Source organism: Tachypleus tridentatus, chromosome 6 (assembly GCF_004210375.1).
Source record: "Tachypleus tridentatus isolate NWPU-2018 chromosome 6, ASM421037v1, whole genome shotgun sequence".
In the NCBI taxonomy this organism is placed as follows: Eukaryota; Metazoa; Arthropoda; class Merostomata; order Xiphosura; family Limulidae; genus Tachypleus; species Tachypleus tridentatus.
The window spans coordinates 49,088,837-49,110,857 of record NC_134830.1 but is presented as its reverse complement, the minus strand read 5'-3'; the positions used below and the strand labels follow the sequence as shown (position 1 = coordinate 49,110,857).

The window sequence follows — 22,021 nt, the reverse complement described above, 5'->3', positions numbered from 1 at the left end:
AAAACAGTGACTATTTTACGTGAAAAGGGCAGCGAACATAAGAAGGAACAGAAAGCCTATTCATCGTATTAAAAAAAAAAAACGGAAAAGACTTAAAGTAGGAATCGACGGCAATTCATCTTCAACGTTTAATCAAGGTTACGACCAGAAATTAAAGATGTCAGTCGCTATAACTTATTCACTATATCTGGATAAAACTATTGTCTGGGTTTAGAATCTGGTTCAATGACAGTTTTTCTTGTTTTGTTTCTGAAGAAATTTTCTGGAATTCAACGTAACAAATATCTTCGAAACGTTAGAAACCTTCGAACACAGCTAAAATTTGCCATTACTCAAGTAACATTTATTATTTATAATAAAAATAGCAACAACAAATTTTATTGTAGTTGAATGGGAAAACTTTTAACAACAAAAATCTGATGATTTCAGTTTATGGCTAAAGTAAACTTAATTAATTATCAGTACACGCATTTCGTTTTACGTCAGAGGGATGTAACTAATTTATCTTAATTCAGCTAAAACTGTTAACCTATTAGCATATAGCCCGTGCAAAATGATGGATAAGTTACATCACTCCCAGTGTATAGTATACCCTAACCTCACATTTCGTAACTAACTAAAATAAATAAATTTTGCGAAATCACGCTTGACCAATAAAGAGGCGAAAAAGTGCAGTTAAACGTCGCTAAATTCTTATATGAGCCAATCAAAATTAAGATCATTCATGAAATGAATTCATTGTTTATTCATAGAATAATTACACGTGCCTGCAATAGTGTTATTGTCTGGACATTTTTGCATGCTCAACAGTAATTTCTGTATGCTAAATCCGAAAATGATATCCATTTTTACCCAGCACGTACAAAATTTTGACAAAACGTGATATGTACGTTTACAATTTTCATTAAATAAGATCACATTTCGTTATGATCAAAATATTAACAACCACCTGGTATAGATTTCTATAGACCAATCGCGACGATAGATTCTTCTAGAACCCATGAGAAATACACCGTTAGTATATAAACGCTTAATATGCCGTATAAGGGGTCATTTCTTGATACTATTTGTTCAGCGTGCACTTTGACATTTTTTTTATTTTTAATGTTATTTATTCGTCACTATGGAAGTAAGTGATTGTGTAAGTAACTCAAACATACTCTTTTTGTACCTGTGGTAATGTGTTTCTTCCCGATTGGTAAAAAACAATAAGAAACCCTATTATTATAGAAAGAATGAATATAATTTTTGAAATCTGCATAGCTCAATTATGGAAAGCCCGTTATTGAAACCAAAACAACCCTTACGGAGTCGAAATTCACAGTTCTGTGCTATTTTTAAAAATCAGTTAGTTAAACAACTTCTGATATATAGAAAAGCCAGCATGTTTTGGTAACACTACGTTTCGAAAGTGGTTTTATGCCATGTTACTTAACAACAACTGTAAAATTTAATACTGCTATCATTTCAAGTAATAAAATAATTGCGTAAGCAAGGAAGTAAGAAAATATTGGTAATCTATGTACTGAAAGTATACAGTAAAATGTATAGACAACAAAACTGGAACAATGTTGATTTCTTAATTTAGAGTCTCAGTTGATTAAAGAGTTTTCTTTTTATTGAAAGTGTTAGTGATTAACAGAAAATATCTTAATTCAGAAACTACATAGGCTTAAAATTAAATTGTTATTTTTACTTTCATAATAAATTTATGCACTTAGCTCTAGGCCAGGTGACCCCACACAACGTCTTTACGTCAAGTTTATTATACCAACATTCACTACATGTATAAGGTTTCACGACTCACACACACCATCAGAGCTTCCTTGCACCTAAGTTCGTAATGGGCAAACAGTAATCGAACTATTCTATCTGGATAAATGCACTTTATCTTTTATTACTTCTTTTATTTCGAGAAATCAAGCGCGACGTAACGTGACGTGACACACACATGTATGTAGATTAGATTTTTGCTTCTAGTGCCGTTAGAGGTAGTAAAAGTCACATAACACATGAAAGGTTCTTTGTTTATTATTAACTTCAAATTTACACAATGGTTATCTGTGAACTGCTTACCACGGTATCGAAATCCGATTTTATAGCTTTACAAGTCCTTAGACTTGTCTCTAAGACTTTATTATAACAGAAGTTTAGCTTTTAAATTAATACTTGGCGAACAAAGTCCTCACGTTTCCAGTAAAAACCATTTTCTAATGAAACCTAGAAACTATAATAATGTTTTAAATAAGGAAGTCGAAACATACACATATTTTTAAATATTTATATTTATTGATATATTATTTCATATTTACAGAAATTTGTATTATAATATAACAAATATACGTTAACACTTTTTTGTTAGTAACAGAAATAAAATTTGTAACCAGTACAATGTATAATGAACGACACCTTCAGTGGAAACATTGAACATATATATATGTGTGTGTGTGTGTGTGTCTGTACGTACACCTAAGCCGAGTTAACGTCCAATAAACGCTTAAGTCATTTACAAACAAATTACTTTATCACAACTACCAGACACCAACAACTTAAACGTTTGGTATAAACAAATTAAGGAAAGACCAAATTTGTTCAAAGAAATAAAAACTAAAGTTGTAACTTGTAGTCCAAATATTGCTGTCATTCTCTAAAACATTGACGTCTCTGTGTCAGTTAAGTAATTATCATATTCAAACTTTCTTTACTTGTTCACGTTACAAAACTGGCATGACCCAAAGTCCAGCCCAAGAGAACAAGGTCAGCACAGAAAGAAAACCATATCATTTCATTATGTAGCCAAACTGTCATGACATCTCGAGAAAACCCACTTGTAGAAAAATATATATGTAAAAACGGCTCGTTTGGGTTGAGAAGGTCGAAACGTTGTTCACTCCTCTACGTAGAAAAATTTCTCAACCCAAGCGAGCCGTTTTTACATATATATGTCATGACATCTGTACAGAAACCACATCACTTCATTACGTCGCCAAACTTGTTGCGTACAGATGTCATGCAAACCATATCACTTCATTACGTAGCCAAACTGTCATGGCATCTGTACACAAACAATACCATTTCAATTTGCAGCCAAACTGTCATGACAAACAAGCTTTATGAAACGATAAAAGGTTAGTTATAAATTAGAAGTTGTTAACTAAAGGTATCTTTAAACATCTGGTTGAACTTCAGTTCTCTAAACACCGCTATTCTTCACACAAGAAACAGGCCCAAGATAAGAAGTAGCCTCGCGCATGCATAAAAACTTTACTAGCCCCAACTGTAGGTCTATCTAAAGTGAGGTTTATTGTTCTGTTTCACAAACTTTGGTTTATATGATATCAGAAGTGGGTGTTAGACTTTGGTTTAGAACGATGACTGTGCTTGGATGACCAGCTGCTGAACTTTGACCCACTCGAAAACCTTGTTCCACTGAAAAAAAAATTATAAAAAAATACTTGTCTCAACAAATAAAAATAAAACATAGTTCTAACAGCTATTCTAAGAATTTAAACTCGATATATAATACCTCGTTACCTATACTTTAGACAAGCTATTCTAACAATGTAAGCTTGGTGTGTAATACCTTCTAATGATATTTCACCTAAGCTATTCCAACAATTTCAACTTGATATATAATACCTTGTTACTTGTATGTTACACAAGCTACTCCAACAATGACAACTTGATATATAATACCTTGTTAATTGTATTTTACACAAGCTACTCTAACAATGACAACTTGATACATAATACCTTGTGACTTGTACGTTACACAAGCTACTCTAACAATGACAACTTGATACATAATACCTTGTGACTTGTACGTTACACAAGCTACTCTAACAATGACACCTTGATATATAATACCTTGTTACTTGTATTTTACACAAGCTACTCTAACAATGACACCTTGATATATAATACCTTGTTATTTGTATTTTACACAAGCTACTCTAACAATGACACCTTGATATATAATACCTCGTTATTTGTATTTTACACAAGCTACTCTAACAATGACACCTTGATATATAATACCTCGTTATTTGTATTTTACACAAGCTACTCTAACAATGACAACTTGATATATAATACCTTGTTACTTGTATTTTACACAAGCTACTCTAACAATGACAACTTGATATATAATACCTCGTTATTTGTATTTTACACAAGCTACTCTAATAATGACAATTTGATATATAATACCTCGTTTCTTATATTTTACACAAGCTACTCTAACAATGACAACTTGATATATAATACCTCGTTATTTGTATTTTACACAAGCTACTCTAACAATGTAGACTTGATATATAATACCTCGTTACTTGTATTTTACACAAGCTACTCTAACAACGTAAACTTGATATATAATACCTTGTTACTTGTATTTTACACAAGCTACTCTAACCATGTAAATTTAATATATAATACCTCGTTACTTGTAATTTATATAAGCTATTATAACGTAATGTTGTGCCCTTGGGACCTAATTAAAGTGTAATGATAGTTTTTTAATATTGTAATTTATTGTGATTTTTACAATTAGTAAAAATGCTTTTTGATGTGTTTACATTGACGTACCATGAAGTTAGTGCTGACAGTGTGTAGAAAAAAACTCTCATAAATCTTTATCTGGATTCAGCCATTTTGATTGTTTGTTTTTTGGAGTTTTGCACAAAGCTACTCGAGCGCTATCTGCGCTAGCCGTCCTTAATTTAGCAGTGTAAGACTAGAGGGAAGGCAGCTAGTCATCACCACCCACCGCCAACTCTTGGGCTACTCTTTTACCAACGAATAGTGTGATTGACCGTGACATTATAACGCCCCCACGGCTGAAAGGGCGAGCATGTTTGGCGCGACGGGGATGCGAACTCACAACCCTCAGATTACAAGTCGCACGCCTTAACACGCTTGGCCATGCCGGGCCAGCCATTTTGAACTTTCAGCTTAATACTTAGGTTGACGTATAAGACTCGTCGGATGTGACACTGTGAAATAAATCTTAATGTAGATAGCAACAACAACTTAAATATCTTCTCTTCTCCTGGTTAGGATTTCTTTTACGAACAGTCTTCATTTGAAGGTAATGGGTTTAAAACATTTAATAACGTGACGTATCACGAAAGAGAAGATCCCAATAATTTTGTTTACTTATCAGATATTTGGGTATCTTTCTCTAGCTGCTAGAACGAAATATCTTTTCATTATTCGATTATAGTCTCCTAACTTCTGCCAAACAACCAATGAACGCAGACTACCTAAATTTGGTACTGCACACTAAAAGTAGAGAAAAACAACGACGCCTGTTGGTAGAATGAAAGATAAAGTACCTATTAGTTTATTTCAGTTGACTAGCTTTGATAACATGATTACAAGCTGTGAATACAGGCTATATTAAATTCCTACCGTTAAACGAGTAAGTTAAAAATACTAAATTTCTTAAGACAAAACCTTGTTCAACAGGAGCCAGATTATGGGTTTCTTTTATACTCTATTTGCTTTCCAATATCATGAAATTGATAGTGTATTATATTTCACAAAGGTTTCTTACACTCACTATTTCAATAGTTTTGGTAGAAATGCTACTTTAATAATGCTTTGTATACGTCATGGTTGGGTTTTGTTTATTGAAAACCATTTCCAATTCGTAACAAAAAAAAAAGGCCCGGAATGACCAAGTGGTTAAGGCACTCGAGTCGTAATTCGAGGGTCGCGGGTTCGAATCCCCGTCACACCAAACATGCTCGCTCTTTCAGCCATGTGGACGTAATAATGTGACGGTCAATCCCACTAATCGTTAGTAAAAAGGGTAACCCAAGCGTGGGCGGTGGGTGGTGATGACTAGTTGCCTTCCCTAAAGTAGGTACAGATAGCTCTCGAGTAGCTTTGAGCGAAATTCAAAACAAACCAAACCAATTGTTCAACAGAATTCTTTCTTCGTACAGCGAAATCTGATTTGGACTATGTAAAATCTTCTCGTATTGTGATAGTAACTGTCATTGGGAAAACGAAAATATTAAGAAACAAATATACAAACAACACTATAAAACTCTGGTTCCATGAAGTAAACCGTACAAGTAGAGAAATCAGACCAATGAACGTATTCTAGTCACAAAATTGTTTGTCTTAAGCCTTTTCTGGTTTGCTACTTACCTTCCTACCTATCCCCGTCTCCAAACAGTGTTTTAAAAATGAACTAACCCATGTAGTGGTTGTAGTTCCACAGATGTTAATTGTAATTTCAATTCCTCATTATGGTAACTGTTTTAATGAGGCTAATAGGCCTAAGCCACTAATTAAGACTTTATCTTTCATCTTTCCTGGATCGAGGGTTTAAACCTCTATCGACCAAAAGTTATCGGTCGGTGGTGTTAACCATGTGCCTTCCTTCTAATCTACCATCGTTAAATTAGGGACACACAGACAGCTTTGAGAGAGATTCGAAACAAACTACGCCAGTTAATTTTACCAGAAAATGTTTCGTTCTTTAATGTTAATAAACACCTTATATATTCTGCTTACGTTACTAGACGTCATATAATTCAATATAGCTTAACATGAGTCCTTTATAACTGAATATATATTAAATTTTATAATTTATAGTTTCTGTCAAAATGAAATATTTTTTCTCAATCAATTTTTGTTTATTTATAAATCAAAGTCCTTTTATTGAAGTAAACCTAACATACATATACACTCACAAGGAATCAACTTCGTCCTTATAGTCTTCCCACTGGTAGCTTTTTTTGGGAAATCCTTCACATTTTGGGCTTTTAGATCGCGTGTGAGACGAGGCGCCATCTGGAGGTACATGTTGGCGTGAACGTTTATTGTCCTTTTGATCAATGACGCTGTCAAAAAACTCCCTGAAAATGAAAGATCTAACATTTAGCTAAAACTAACTAAAACGTTCTAGAACTCAAAGCTTGATTCGAAGAGTGACAACAAGCCTACTTTAGAATAGTTAACTAAACGTGAAGTGACAACAAACCTACTTTGGAATAGTTAACTAAACGTGAAGTAACAACAAACCTACTTTGGAATAGTTAACTAAACGTGAAGTAACAACAAACCTACTTTGGAATAGTTAACTAAACGTGAAGTAACAACAAACCTACTTTGGAATAGTTAACTAAACGTGAAGTAACAACAAACCTACTTTGGAATAGTTAACTAAACGTGAAGTAACAACAAACCTACTTTGGAATTGTTAACTAAACGTGAAGTAACAACAAACCTACTTTGGAATTGTTAACTAAACGTGAAGTAACAACAAACCTACTTTAGAATAGTTAACTAAACGTGAAGTAACAACAAACCTACTTTGGAATTGTTAACTAAACGTTAAAGGATGTAAGATTTGCATCATTTCATACGTAAATCTTATTACTGTGACAAATAAAAACACGACAAACAACATTACAATAAATGATATTGAAGTGTCACTTAATAGTGAACCAAATATAACAACATGAAATACGAGAACGACATAAATGTAATAGGGTTTAAAATGTAACTAATCAACATGAAAACCTAAAGTTAAGGTTTGCCTAAAACGAAAACTGTTTGATGAACACGCTATCAATGAATGTTTCTTACTTGACAGAAGTGTATATTGGAAATAAATAAATAGAATAGAACAAGCACGATTGGTCACCTTGACAACGCACCATGGAACAGGTGATCCGCTTTTAGAAAAAAAGGGTAAAATTATATTTGTTAACATGTCTGAGTAGCAGCAATAAGTTTCCTGATGATTTGGGAAAGTGACGTAAATCATTCGGTAAGATAAACTAAATCCTCTCCCAAGGGTGCGGGAAGTAGAAGTTGTGGCGGTGCACTTTATTTGACGTATTTAGGTACTGCGCATGCGTGTTTTCCACTCATATACAATGGGTAATGTTTTCAATGCTTATCAATATCTCTACTGCAAACATTTTTAAGCGTCCAGGTCAACTTGTATTGAGTTTTAATTTCAAGGTATTCATAATACCCGCCACGTGGCGCTTACCCAAAAACCAGTGGGTGTACGTAATACAGAAATAAATTATTGACAAAAACATATAAAATTAACTCACGTGTTTGAAGTGCCATTGGTATACGAAGGTGGAGAGAAAGCGGTAATACCATTAGGAACTCTTCGTTCATAATGTTGGTCCACAGTTTTACCCACTAATGGATTTTTAACACTGTATAACTTTTGTTGTTCCAGTGTTGCTTGTTGTTTCTTAACTTTCCTGAAAGTATAAAATTTTATGGTGAATTACTTATCATTAAAACTATATTCACTCTAACTAGGTTGAATACTCATCAATAAATAACGAAAAGCTGAGAATATGGTCAAAGGAGACTGATTAAGTTCCACAGTAATTACGATATTAGGCTTATAATATATTAACATCTCCCGGTAGGTGGCGCTCATTTTTTTAGGGCAGGGGAAGGTATATAATTTTTAACTTTATCCATCATTTATTATATTACCGCAAATTTGGTAATCAGCAACTGCACTGCCTCATGTCATCGCTAATGTCGCTCACTAACACAGACTCCCCAAATTTTGTAACGTCACCCTGATTTAGATGTTTGATATCGAGTGTGTGTTGTTTTGCACGCACTTGCAAACATATTTTTATTGTGCAACTTTCAAGTGTTTAAATATAATTTATTTTTAATCTCATGACATGAATAAGTGAATATTTCGAAAACTAAAAAATCCACATGTTGGTGAACACTCAAAAAATAAAGACAATTTAATTGATTCTGGCATTACTGTCGAAAAGAGAATGGCGCGTGGCTGGAAAAACGTGAAACGATAATTTAATGAAAGTTGGTGGGTGGGGGTAGTGCTCGGCATGGCCAGGTGAGTTAAGACGTTCGACTCCTCATCTGAGGGTCGTGTGTTCGAATCCCTGTCGCACAAAACATGCTCGCCCGTTCAGCCGTGGGGGCGTTATGATGTCACGGTTAATCACACTATTCGTTGATAAAAGAGTAGCCCAAGAGTTGGCGGTAAGTGGTGATGACTAGCTGCCTCTAGTCTTACACTGCTAAATTAGAGACGGATAGAGAGCCCTCGAGTACTTTGCGCGAAATTAAAAAGCAAAACAAAGTTGGGAGTTGAAATTTGCAGTGACTGAAGCAAATAATAAACCAGTTTGTCTTTTGTGTGAAAAAGTTTTTAGGAATAACAAAGTATACAACCTTAAGCAACACGTTAAAAATTTTCACAACGAATTTGATGTAAAATTTCCAGTTCATAGCAAAAATCGTATGAATTAAATTAGCTGTCTGAAAGCACAATTTCATAAACAAAAGGGAGGCCTAAAAATTTTATCATCGATAGAATTAATTACGTCAGCTAGCTATAAAGTAGCTTGGATTATAGCTCAAAAAAGAAACCATTTTCTGATGCTGAACTGATAAAAGAAATATTTATTATGGTGATTAAAACTCTGTTGGAGAATTATGATTCAAAAATAAAAGATATTTTTCAAAAGGTAAATAATTTGCAATTAAGTCGAAGAACAATTGTTCGCAGAATGCTGGAGTTAGCGAAAGACATAGAAAATCAGTTGTTTGAACAACTAAAAGACTGTTTGTATTTTTCTTGATGAGTCAACAGATGCCAGAGACACTGCACAGTTGATATTTTGGGTTCAATATGTAACTTCAGATCTTCAAGTGAGGGAAGAAATGCTTGGCCTTTGTGGAATACGAGATCGAACATGTGGAAAAAACATCTTTGAAAAATTTCTTGGAATGTCATAAAAATTTAATCTGGATTTCAAATAACTGGTTTCTGTCCCAACAGACGGTGTTCCCGCCATGATTGGGTGAAATTAAGATTTGTTTCTCTTTTGAGGCAGCATTTGATTGAAAATAATATGAAATTCACGCTGCCATCTTTCCATTGCATTTTGCATCAGGAACATTTATGTGCTCAGGTGTCTGAAAGTGATGAATTGAAAATTTTGATGGACATTATTGTAAAAATTGTAAATTATATTAGAAGTGGAAGCTCTCTCATCCATCGATAGTTTGTTAAGTCTTTGAAGAAAAGCAGTGAAAGTACTTTTGATGATCTTACTGATTTTGCAAATGTAAGATGGTTGAGTAGAAAAAAGTCTTGGAACGATTTACTTCCTTATTTCCTCAAATTAAAGAGTTTCTTGTTAAAAAAGGTAAGATTGAAAATTTCCCTGAAATTGAAATTTTGTCATAGCACAGTGTGATTTGTACTTTCTGTGTGATGTGATGACTCACTTGAATAATTTGAATACAAAGCTTCATGGAAGAGGTAAAATAATAAGAGAGCAATCACAGTTTATTCATGAATTTCAATTAAAGCTAAACCTCTTTGCGGAACAATTACAAAAGAATGATTTGACACATTTTGCAAAGTTGAATAGTTTTCTAAAAAATAATAATGAATATGATTTCTCTTATGCTAAAGATGATCTTTGTGGAAACTAGATCAAAAATCTATCTCAAAAATTTAAATCATGTTTCTCCGAATTTAAAAATGTGAAGTTGATATTTGAATTTTTGCATGATTCATTTCAATTTGTCTTAGAAATATCAGTAAGGAAATTACATCGTTTTTGTCTTTGGATAAATGTGGATTTGAAGACGAAATGCTTACCCTGCAAAGTGTAGAAAACATAAAAGGTAAACAAAAATGTTCTATCAGAGAGATGTGGCTCACTATTCTGATAAATGAGAGTCTTCCAAATTTGAAGACAGCAATTTCAAAATTATTTTTCGTGTTTGGATCCACATGGGTGTGTGGATCAACATTTTCTATGCTAGATTTTCTGAAGTCTACATACAGATCTCAGCTTACTGACGTAAATTTAGAGGCAGAGCTAAAATGCTCATTGAACACAGATATTAAACCAAATTTCAAGAAACTTGTTGATGAAAACTCCCATCAATTTTCACATTGAAGGTTAGCTGAAATGCAATTATTTTGACCAAATTAACATTTTTTTAATAGTGTGGCCAACGTTGTTTTCATTAGCCACAGTTGTGGCTACCATGAAAAATAAGTTGCCCACACCTGTTTTAGGGTTTTCAGTTTGTTTGCTGTCTAAACCTCCAAGTATTTGATGGTATTTACGAACCTGATAAATACAGAGAGAAATATATTGTTACCACCAGTACTATCAGAAAAAACAAGTTAATAAATATATATTAGGGTACGTCAGCGGATAAAGGATAAAAATTAAAATGTCCCAATTTTTTTGCTCAGTTGCTTAGTTGTGCCACTGCATGAGAAAAGAACATAGACAAAGTTTCATTTCAATCGCGAAGTATTTAGGGGTCGCGCATCCCTCGCAAAGTTCACTATTTTCCTTAAATTTACCCTACATTACATTGTTAATGGTAATTAAATTATTTAAATAAATCATTTAATATTTATTGATTATACAATTAGCAAAAACATAAAAACTTGAAAGAAAAATTTATTTCATTGAAGTTTTATCTTGCCTGCCCCCTTCGCATTATGTTCGCCGATGTTCTTCTGCCATCTGAATCATACACTGAAATTGATCTTCGTTCTTGGTGCGGCCCTTTGATGTAAACTGTTGAATTAAAGCTACTCCTCTTTCAGCTGCGTCATTTGTCACAAAAAGTTTCTTTACTCTGTCCTTTCCTTGTTTGTACTCTTCGGAGGCGCTCCACTCTTTCGGTGGTAATGATAAAAATGCGCTACTAATATCCAGATGGTAGAAAATTTTCTTCGTTGCCAAGGTAAAAAAATCTGGACGTTTTCTGGAAACAGCATTGCTTGCAGCATCAACTGTTAAACGTGGAGTTGGCCTAGGAAATCCTTTCACGGTATTCATATTTGAGACCATCTTGAGTTTGTCGCTATTCTTTACACCGTCATCAAAGAGAGCAAGCCCAACTGCAACCTCAGATAAATACCATAAATGCCGATTCATTCCCTTTGTACCAACTTCATTAATCATATGATTTTCATGCAATGCAAGTTCCTTGAGTAGTGTAAGGTCCCTTCGAGCTGCCACGGAAGCATCCTTAGCTGTAAACCATGAGAGCAAGTAATGTTTAGTTATAAAGACACGCAAATCGCCAAGTTTGCTGCAGAAATGTGCGTCAAATGAAACACGAGATGAAGCAGGCCGTGGTTGCAGTCTACCAAACTCCTCTTGGAACATCCAAATTTTTTAGAGAATATATTGCTCGAGCCATCCATCGTGCACGATGTACAGCACCAGAAGTACGGAAAGAAGCTGAAGAACGTCCGTGTGGAAGAGATCCAAGAAAAATGACAACTAATTCCAAGAGCTCTTTATAATCGTCCCGTGGTTGATGAGATTGAAGGAGATTCTGACAAAATTGAATAATATCATCCTTCCAAGGCTGTATTCGGAGTGGCATTGCTTCTACTGCTGTTATGTACTTAGTTTTATTATTTTAGGCCAACAATCTCTAAAGTTTAAAAACAAAGTAATATCTGGACTTTTTGATGTCTCTGTCACGAGAGTAGAGAATACAGCGCTCAGAAGAATCTCCAAAATGTGATGTCTACAAGCAAGGTGCAAGAGCTCACGTTCAAGTAACATTTCAATCCTCAGACAGACGCCAGATTTGGATCCTGTATTGGTCGCCGTGGTGTCAAAGCAAAGCGGTTTAATTGTGTCTTTTACATTCCATTCTACTAAAACTGATTCAGAAACTACTGAATTTGCATCCCCACTATCAATCTTGGGCACTGAAAGAATCTTCTCTACACCTTCACCTGAAACTAAAATTGCCAAACTTCGATCCTCTCTCTGCCAACCAAGTCAGCCATCAGCTTACCATCCCAATGTAATGTCAAAGGAACGTTTAGAGAAAAAACTTTCCTTCGATTCAGCTGCTAGAAGAGTACGGTTAGTAATTCGTTTCTCCTTATGGAACTTGGGCTAATGGCAAGATCCTCGATATTATGTCAAATATGAGCTGCAAAAGGAAGCAAAATTTACGCGGCTTTTCGGTCACTGATCTGGGTTCTGTCTAAAGCCGAAGCTAGCTAGCCTTTCACTAATGTCAACTTTTCGTTTGGTTCCGGAAGCACGTTGTTATTTTGTGCGCATTGCGCAACCCCTAAATATTAATGTATTGGATTGATTTTACGCTAGCATATTTTTTTCATTGAATGGAATCAAATTATAACCGAGCGACTGAGTGTCACAACGTTTTGTTTTTGACGCACCCTAATATATATATATATATAAGAATTCCGTCACACCATGAGATCTGATAATTCTAGGAACTTACAAGAGGACAGCCGTACTTAAATTAAAAAAAGGAACTTTTCAACAGTACCCATCACTAATACTTAGGCTACTTTAATCTAATCATGGAGTTTTGACGTTATTCTTATAACACATACACAGCTGCAAAGTGCGGGGCGTGATTTTACAGAAACAGGATTCAGAAAACAGGCCACACTGACTACCGAGACATGCCCGGCTCAGTTACATGGCGACACATGGTTACATATCAGTCAATTGCTAAAGTCCTTGAGTGGTGTATAGTGAACTGCTTACTACGTCTGACTGATAAAACGTCATAAACAGTAACATATTAACACTCGTTAGGTTTTCTGTTGTTGTCTGTTTGTTTTGTTGTTAAACACAAAGTTACATAATGGGCTATTTGCGCTCCGACTACAGTTAGGATCGAGCATCGATATATAACAATATCAGCCCTTAAACTTAACACTGAGTGACGGGTCTACTGCTACCCGACTTAACTGGTCACACGCGACATTACCTGTCACTTGGTGTCACTTGTACAATTACTGCCGTGTAACTTGGTATGATCTACAAAGTTGTATTGTACAATTACTGCCGTGTAACTTGGTATGATCTACAAAGTTGTATCATACAATTGATGTCAAGTAACTTAACCACTTACATTGTCTGTTACTAGGTTATGTTGTTAACAAGTGACATTATCTATCACTAGGTTATGTGGTTAACCAGTAACATTATCTATCACTATGTTATGTTGTTACCAATAATATTACCTGTTACGAGGTTATGTGGTGAACCGGTGACATTATTTATCACTTGGTGTCATGTGGTCAAGTCACCGGTCCCAAAGAGAGTACTGAAGTTTTCAAGTTTTAATGGCAGATAACGTTAGCGCTACCTACCGCTTTTTACAGGAAGAACAGAGCAAGGTAATCCCCAACACACCACCAAGGAAGATGACACTGCTCAGTGCAATGATGGCTACTTCCGTGGTTCCCATCCGACTGATTTTCTGATGAACATACACTCCTTGTATCCTACGGATCTGGTAGTTTGATAAGCCCTCGCTGATGGTTTCTGATTTCTCAATAAAAAGGCTGTTGTAGAAATCGGCTACCATTATTACTTTGAACCACCAATAAAACAACGTATCTTACTTCAACAATGACTATATCATTATTACTTTGAACCACAAATAAAATAACGTATCTTAATTCAAGAATGAATTTATCATTATTAATTTCAACCACAAATATAATAACGTATCTTAATTCAACAATGAATCTATCATTATTAATTTGAACCACAAATAAAACAACGTAAATTACTTTAACAATAGCTCTGTATCCACGATATCATTCGTTCCTCGGTCGATTCCGTAAAGAAACAGATCAGTTCTATGAAAATAAAACATTAAAATTAGAAAATGTTTAACATACTTAACATTCTATTCAAACTGAACACGTGTTTATAAAGTTCAGACACAGGTTGAAATTTTTAACATAAAAGTAAAAATATGAAATCGTACTTTATATTACACTTAAATTTAATATTAAAAAAACATTTAAATAGAAACAGGTATAACGTATTACTGAACAAAAACCAGAATATATGTATTTTATAAAGAAATAATGAACAGAAACTGAAACATAAATTATGATTAACGTATGACTGAACAGAAGGCGAAACATAAATAATGTATCACGTATTACTAAATAGAAACGGAAACATAAATAATGTATCACGTATTACTAAATAGAAACGGAAACATAAATAATGTATCACGTATTACTAAATAGAAACGGAAACATAAATAATGTATCACGTATTACTAAATAGAAACGAAAACATAAATAATGTATAACGTATAACTGAACAGAAACCGCAACATAAATAATGTATAACATATCAGTGAACAGAAACGGAAACATAAATAATATATAACATATGATGCAACAGAAATCAAGACGTAAGTAATGTATAACATATAACTGAACAGAAACCGTCTATTATTCACGAGAAACCAGAACAATAATAACATATATTTGAATCAAAACTGGGGATTCTAATATATCGTTACGTCTTCAGACAAGCAATGTAGATATAAATTACTTCTCCTGGTATAACTTAAATGTTATATCATCACTTATTTTAGGTTCATCGTATGCGAAAATAACAGTTTTAAACACCACTAAAATAACAGTTTACCCTTCAAATATAATTTAATTACCCATTGCATTTCTTTGAAGTAAACCAGGGTATCAGTTCTTTCTAAATTTAAACACTACTAATGCGACTATATCAGTGCTTTCTAAATTTGAACACTACTAATGCGACTATATCAACTCATTCTTTAAACATTACTAAAGCGACTACATCAACTCATTCTTTAAACATTACTAAAGCGACTACATCAGTTCTTTCTAAATTTAAACAATACTAACGCGACTATAACAGTTCTTTCTATATTTAAACACTGCTAAAGCAACTATATCAGTTCTTTTTAAATTTAAACATTACTAGTACGGCTATATCAGTTATTTCTAAATTTAAACAATACTAATGCGACTATAACGATTCTTATTAAATTTAAACACTACTAATGCGACTATATCATTTCTTTCTAAATATAAACACTACTAAATCGACTATATCAGTTCTTTATAAATTTAAACACTACTAAAGCGACTATATCAGTTCTTTCTTCAAGCACTACTTAAACGACTAAATCATTTCTTTCTTTATGCACTAGTAAAGCGACTATATCGGTTTTTTTCTTAAGCACTAATTACACGACTATAGACATTAATATACCCTTAATGAAGTTTCGTGATATAAACTTAACTGCTTTTATTTGAATGTATTATGTTCACTATCAGTTTATCTGTTTACCATCTGAAAAAGTTCGTGTATGTCAGAGAAAGTTTCAACTTACGCCTTTGGGTTGGCTTGTTCCCCTTCGTGATGAGACTCAAGCTTAGCCAGCCGTATGTCGTAGCCAGTAGTGTTTGTTAGATAGCTGTTGGTAATACAGTATTAAAGCATTTACTCATTTATAATTGAAGTAATAATAAAACAAAACCTCACACAATAGTACTGATGTCTTACTGTAAATCGATATTTCTGGTGCTGGTATAAATGCAACATTAAGTACCGGGTTTTCAACACTTATAAACTATCACACTCGATGTTTAGCTTAATAACCGACAGGTGGCAGCTTTTGCTAAATATCTGCAAAATAAAATTTGAACTTTTGAAGAGAAATAATATTAAAGAATGCGGATAACATCTGTGGTGTGTTTATCACGCAATCCGTCCGCGGTGGCTTAGTATAAAGTGTGAGGGCTTAAAACGCCCAAAATTGGGTTTATATACCTGCGATGAGAACAACACAGATAGCCCACTCTGTAGCTTCCTGTTTAATGACAAATGAATAGACAAACACTCCTTAATCTTCAGTAGCTGAAAGCGAAACTTATGTTAACATATTCCGTTAGGGCTAACTAGAAGGTGAGGTTCCCTGAGATTTCGTTACATAAATGTTATTTTCCATAAAATATGCTTAAATGTAGCCTGGCGGTTAACATATCGGACTTGGAGGCCGAAAGTCTGGGATTCCAGATGTCGTCCAGTCAAACGCTCTTCTCTAGTTCAATTATGAGTGCGTTAAAAATGTGACTGTCACTCCCACCTTTAGGTTAAGAATAGTTAAAACCGTTTGACTAGTTTTAGAAAGTGAGAAAAAATGTTCAGAATTAATATAAAAACCTATTAATTTATCATGTTGGTAAGATGTTTGGAATTCACCACCATAGCGCCCGATTTTTCAAGAGAAATAGCCAAATCTCCTTGACCACTAATTATAACAGAATGTCGGTAAGTATTGTACAACCACTCGTGTATTTTATATCATTCACGTAAACAACACTTAGTGAACAGTTAACAATTTTCTAAATTAACTGCCTTTAATTGTTATGGTTAAATAACATTTCTGTACATAGCAGTAAATGAATGTACTTACCCGATCACCTGGTCTATATTCTGTTCCACCACCAGAGGGCGTCTATCACTAACAATCATAACCAGCTTGGTTTCAGGAAGTACATAAATCTAACGGAACCGAATGGAAAAAGCTCAAATCAGTTTGTTAAATTAACTCTTAATAACATCATAGTAGAGCAACTAATTAAATTTACTTACATAGTTTGTAACAGTGTCGTAAATGTAAGATGGTAGAAATACACACTTAGGCACTACCGTTCAGTATAAGACATTATTAGGTTTACGTTGGGAGACAACAAACTATATATATTGTTGCTATGATTAACGTTCATTTATTATTTTCTTCTGTTGTTTAATTTGTCTATGAATTTTTTGTTGCATTAAAACTCTAACTTACCTTCTACACGATAATCTTTATTATTATGCATATGACAAAATTGACACCAACTTACCCAGCTGTGACGTACGTATACTATTAATAGAGCAAAAGTGTATATAAATTAATGGTCACATGAGATGTACTGTCGTGACTTATTTCGTGAATAAATACCCTGCCAGAAGTTTCACTCAGAGTCACAGGGTATTAGAATATTGTGTATGTTTTTAAATGAATTCGATTTGTTTTCTTTCTTTTTGGTTCTCTACGTGTTTCCATTTTTATTGATATTTATGATAAAGTATTGGTACAAAGTTGTTTATTAAAAGTATTGGACTTATTTCTAAGTGTTGTTATTTGAATAAAATGTGGTTTTACTGTTGAATTCTAACTGGATACTACCGTTTATTGTGTTATGTTGCACATACGACACTACTAGGTTCACTGTGTCATTACTATAAGATGGTGAATGCTACCATTCGTTGTGTCATGTTGAGTATAAGACACTACTAGGTTTACAGTGTCATTACTACAAGATGGTTGATGCTACCGTTCGTTGTGTTATGTTGAGTATGAGACACTACTATGTTGACAGTGTCATTATTACATGATGGTGGATGCTACCGTTCGTTGTGTTATGTTGAGTATGAGACACTACTATGTTTACAGTGTCATTATTACATGATGGTGGATGCTACCGTTCGTTGTGTTATGTTGAGTATGAGACACTACTAGGTTTACAGTGTCATTACTACAAGATGGTGGATGCTACCATTCGTTGTGTTGAGTGTAAGACACTACTAGGTTCACTGTGTCATTACTATAAGATGGTGGATGCTACCGTTCGTTGTGTTATGTTGAGTATGAGACACTACTATGTTTACAGTGTCATTATTACATGATGGTGGATGCTACCGTTCGTTGTGTTATGTTGAGTATGAGACACTACTAGGTTTACAGTGTCATTATTACATGATGGTGGATGCTACCGTTCGTTGTGTTATGTTGAGTATGAGACACTACTAGGTTTACAGTGTCATTACTACAAGATGGTGGATGCTACCGTTCGTTGTGTTGAGCATGAGACACGACTAGGTTTAAAGTGTCATTACTACAAGATGGTGGATGCTACCGTTCATTGTGTTATGTTAAGTATAAATACATTACTAGGTTTACAGTGTCATTACTACAGGTTGGTGGTTGGTTGGTTGATTTAGTGTTTTATGGCACAAAGCAGCTAGGCTATCTGCGCCAAACATCCAGTAAAATGGTAAAAGTAAAGTAAGTGTAGTAAAATTCATAAAAGGAAATTAAGGTAAAACAAATCAGAGTTAAAAAAACCATAAATAACATAAAACCAATGTTTATATTTAGTCTACAACGTTAAGAAAAAAACTACAGTAAGAGAAGTCGTACAGGACTTACTGTAGCATAATGGTAAGTATTATAACCCGCCAGGAAGTCTAACAGGTAAGTACAAAAACCACCGTCAGGCACCTGAAGTTGGTCTTTTCAGTTCTGGTTCCGAGTCATGTGATATTATGGTCATTTTCAAAAAGTAAAGTAATAAAAGTTTTAAAAGACGTGTAGCAAATTTTAATAATAACTCGGCAGGATGACTAACGGATAGTTCAAAAAACGCCATACCTCCATGTTGTGTCATAAGCCTTCTCAATGTCAAAGAATATTGATACAAGATGTTGGCGTTTGAGAAAGGCTTCTCTGATTGATGTTTCAAGTCGAATCAGGTGGTCTATGGTGGAGCGCTGTCATCAGAACCCACACTGGGTGGGCGAGAGGAGATGCTCCGGATATCAGCTACTTCCTGGCCATCAGAGAGTAAGATCGAGAGGGGGACAGAAGTGTATTGCCCACTGACCTTTCGAATCTTGTCCCATGTGACTTTAAAACTGGTGGTAGAAGATATGCCAGTTGTAAATTTAATCCAAGATTCGTTCTGGCTTTGACGTCTTATCCACCGAGCATGTGCATGGGCCCGCTGGAAAGCGATGCGGTTTGAGAGTAAGGGATATCTACGGAAAGTATCACAGGACCGTTTTTGAGCCTTCCATGCCATATGGCAGGCAAGATTCCACCACGGACGAGGATATAGTGGAAAACGTGTCGAGATTTTAGTACTGCATTGAGCAGCTGCTTTTACAATACAGTCAGTTACTGCTGCCACCCAGTCGTCTATTGATGGCTGACAGACGAAGGCAGGATCAAGTTCTGCGAGAGCAGTGAAAGTGGACCAGTCTTCCTGATCCAGTTTCCACCGAAACACGCGGGTTGGGTGGCATCGACCAAGACCAGTCTCTCTCAAAAATTATAGGAAAATGATCACTGCCTCGTGGATTGTTGTCAACCGTCCATGAAAATGGGAGATTAATGAAAGGGAGCAAACCGAGAGATCAATAGCAGTAAAGGACTGACTAGGTGCATGGAAATAAGTGGAAGAACCACTATTGAAAAGAGAAATGTTGTGATCAGAGACCATACGCTCTACAGTGCGATCCCTCCTATCAATAACAGCACTTCCCCATAGGGGATGATGTCCATTTAAGTCCCCCAGGATTAAAAAGGGAGACGGCAACTGTTCAGTGAGAGCATCAAGGTCTGATTGATCATATGTCTCTCCAGGCAACAGGTAGAGAGAACAAACAGTGATGATATGACCCAAGGAAACACGGATGGCTACAGCCTCCAAGGGTGTGTTGAGTGACAAAGACAGGGTGGGCACATGCTGGTCAACCAACAGTGCCACCCTCCATGCACTCATCCATCACACAGCCTGTCATTTCTGTACAAAGAAAACTGCCGAAAGGTGACTGTATCGACAGGTTTCAAAAATGTTTCCTGTAGGGAAAGACATACAGGATGGTAGAAAGCAATCGGTGTTTTAATGTCACCCAGATTAGAACGTAAACCTCGACAGTTCCTTTGTATCAAGGTAGCCATTTTTAATGACGTGTATTCGAATTGGGTGGAGGACCCTTCTGTTTACAACCACGTCTTTTTTCCTTACTGTCCTTATTCGAGGGAGATCTATCGACCTCCGTGAATCCTGCCCTGGGTCGATTGGGCAGATCTTTGTTGTTGGAAAGGGATTCCAGCCACTGAGGACATGAACGAATAATTGTTTGGCATCTTAGGGTCGAAGAAGAAGATGTACCCGAGGAAATGCCTGTACCCAGAATCAAAGGAAGTGGATCTTGGGTTTTGTTGAAATGTATGTAAGGGACAGAGATGGGTGTTAAAGTTAATTCATCAACTTTTTAACCATGAGGTTAAAAGGCTTTTCATTTGTGTTGAGAACCATTCTCTTGGCGGCACAGAGATCTGTCTGCACTTCCACTGTAGTTGTGGAACGAAGTGCATCAGCATACGTCCGAGATAAAGTGTTAAACAGCAATTTTTGAGCCTTAGGATAAGTAATGTTATGAATCGTTTTCAAACGCTGTACCTCTTTTTCTTCCAACCATTTAGAGCAAGAACGAAAGTAAGACGGGTGAGAGTCATTGAAATTGATACAATGAGGGTCCGTTTCACACTCATAGGCATCATGGTCCTTGCCACCACAACGAGTACACGCCAGGGAACCACGACATGACGTCTTTTAATGACCAAACCTCTGACACCGGAAACATTGGAGAGGGTTTAGAATGTTCGGCCGTTCCATACAATTAAAATAACTTGCCTTGATGGTGGCCGGTGAACGTGGTGATGTAAATGTCAGAACAAGGATACTGGTCGGCAATGTAACTCCATCTTTGTGAGTGGAGATACGCTTCACTGTAGAAACTCCTTGAGTGGAGAAACTAGCGAGAATGTCTGACTCGGGGATGTTCTTCAAATCCCTCTCAAACAATAACACCTCGTGATGAATTCAAAGCAGCTTAAGGTGCAACCGCACTATGTATATCCCCAACTGCCTTTAAATGCAAGAGGAGTTCACTGTCTTCAGATGTGAATGTTTCCACCAATATGTCACCAGCTCGAAGCTTCTTTACTGACTTTGGAGAGCCAGCAAGTCCCTCAAGTCCCTTCTGAATAAAAAAGGGGGACATTTGCCTTAAAGGTTTCTCTGAAATAGAATGTAATATAAGAAAATGGGGTATAGGTGTTACAGATGTTGAAGATTGCTGCTCAGAAACTTCAAGACGTGGTCATTTACTTATGGACAGTTTTTTCACTATTTTATTTAAATTTTTATTTGGAAGATCCAAAAGAAAAAGGAAATTCCGGTGCCCACTGACCCCACCCCACCATGGAGCCCTTCGAGGGGACGCACTACAATGTCAAACAAGGACACTGCAGCAACGACAGGGTTTCGTGAGCACTATACCCAAACACCGGCATCAGACACAAT

The 22,021-nt window shown here is 35.4% G+C and overlaps 1 pseudogene across 1 annotated transcript in view; it reads right to left on the bottom strand.

Moving 5' to 3' along the window:
• Positions 1–2,352: 2,352 nt before the first annotated feature.
• The window catches only part of LOC143252442 (protocadherin Fat 4-like), a 149,011-nt pseudogene continuing 129,342 nt past the window's right edge, over positions 2,353–22,021 (bottom strand). The window contains exons 58-64 of the transcript XR_013028998.1: positions 17,296–17,384; positions 16,210–16,293; positions 14,603–14,671; positions 14,177–14,371; positions 8,085–8,243; positions 6,708–6,872; positions 2,353–3,429 (exon numbers count right to left, since the gene is read on the bottom strand). The product of XR_013028998.1 is annotated as a protocadherin Fat 4-like (transcript). The remainder of the gene's footprint in view (positions 3,430–6,707; positions 6,873–8,084; positions 8,244–14,176; positions 14,372–14,602; positions 14,672–16,209; positions 16,294–17,295; positions 17,385–22,021) is intronic.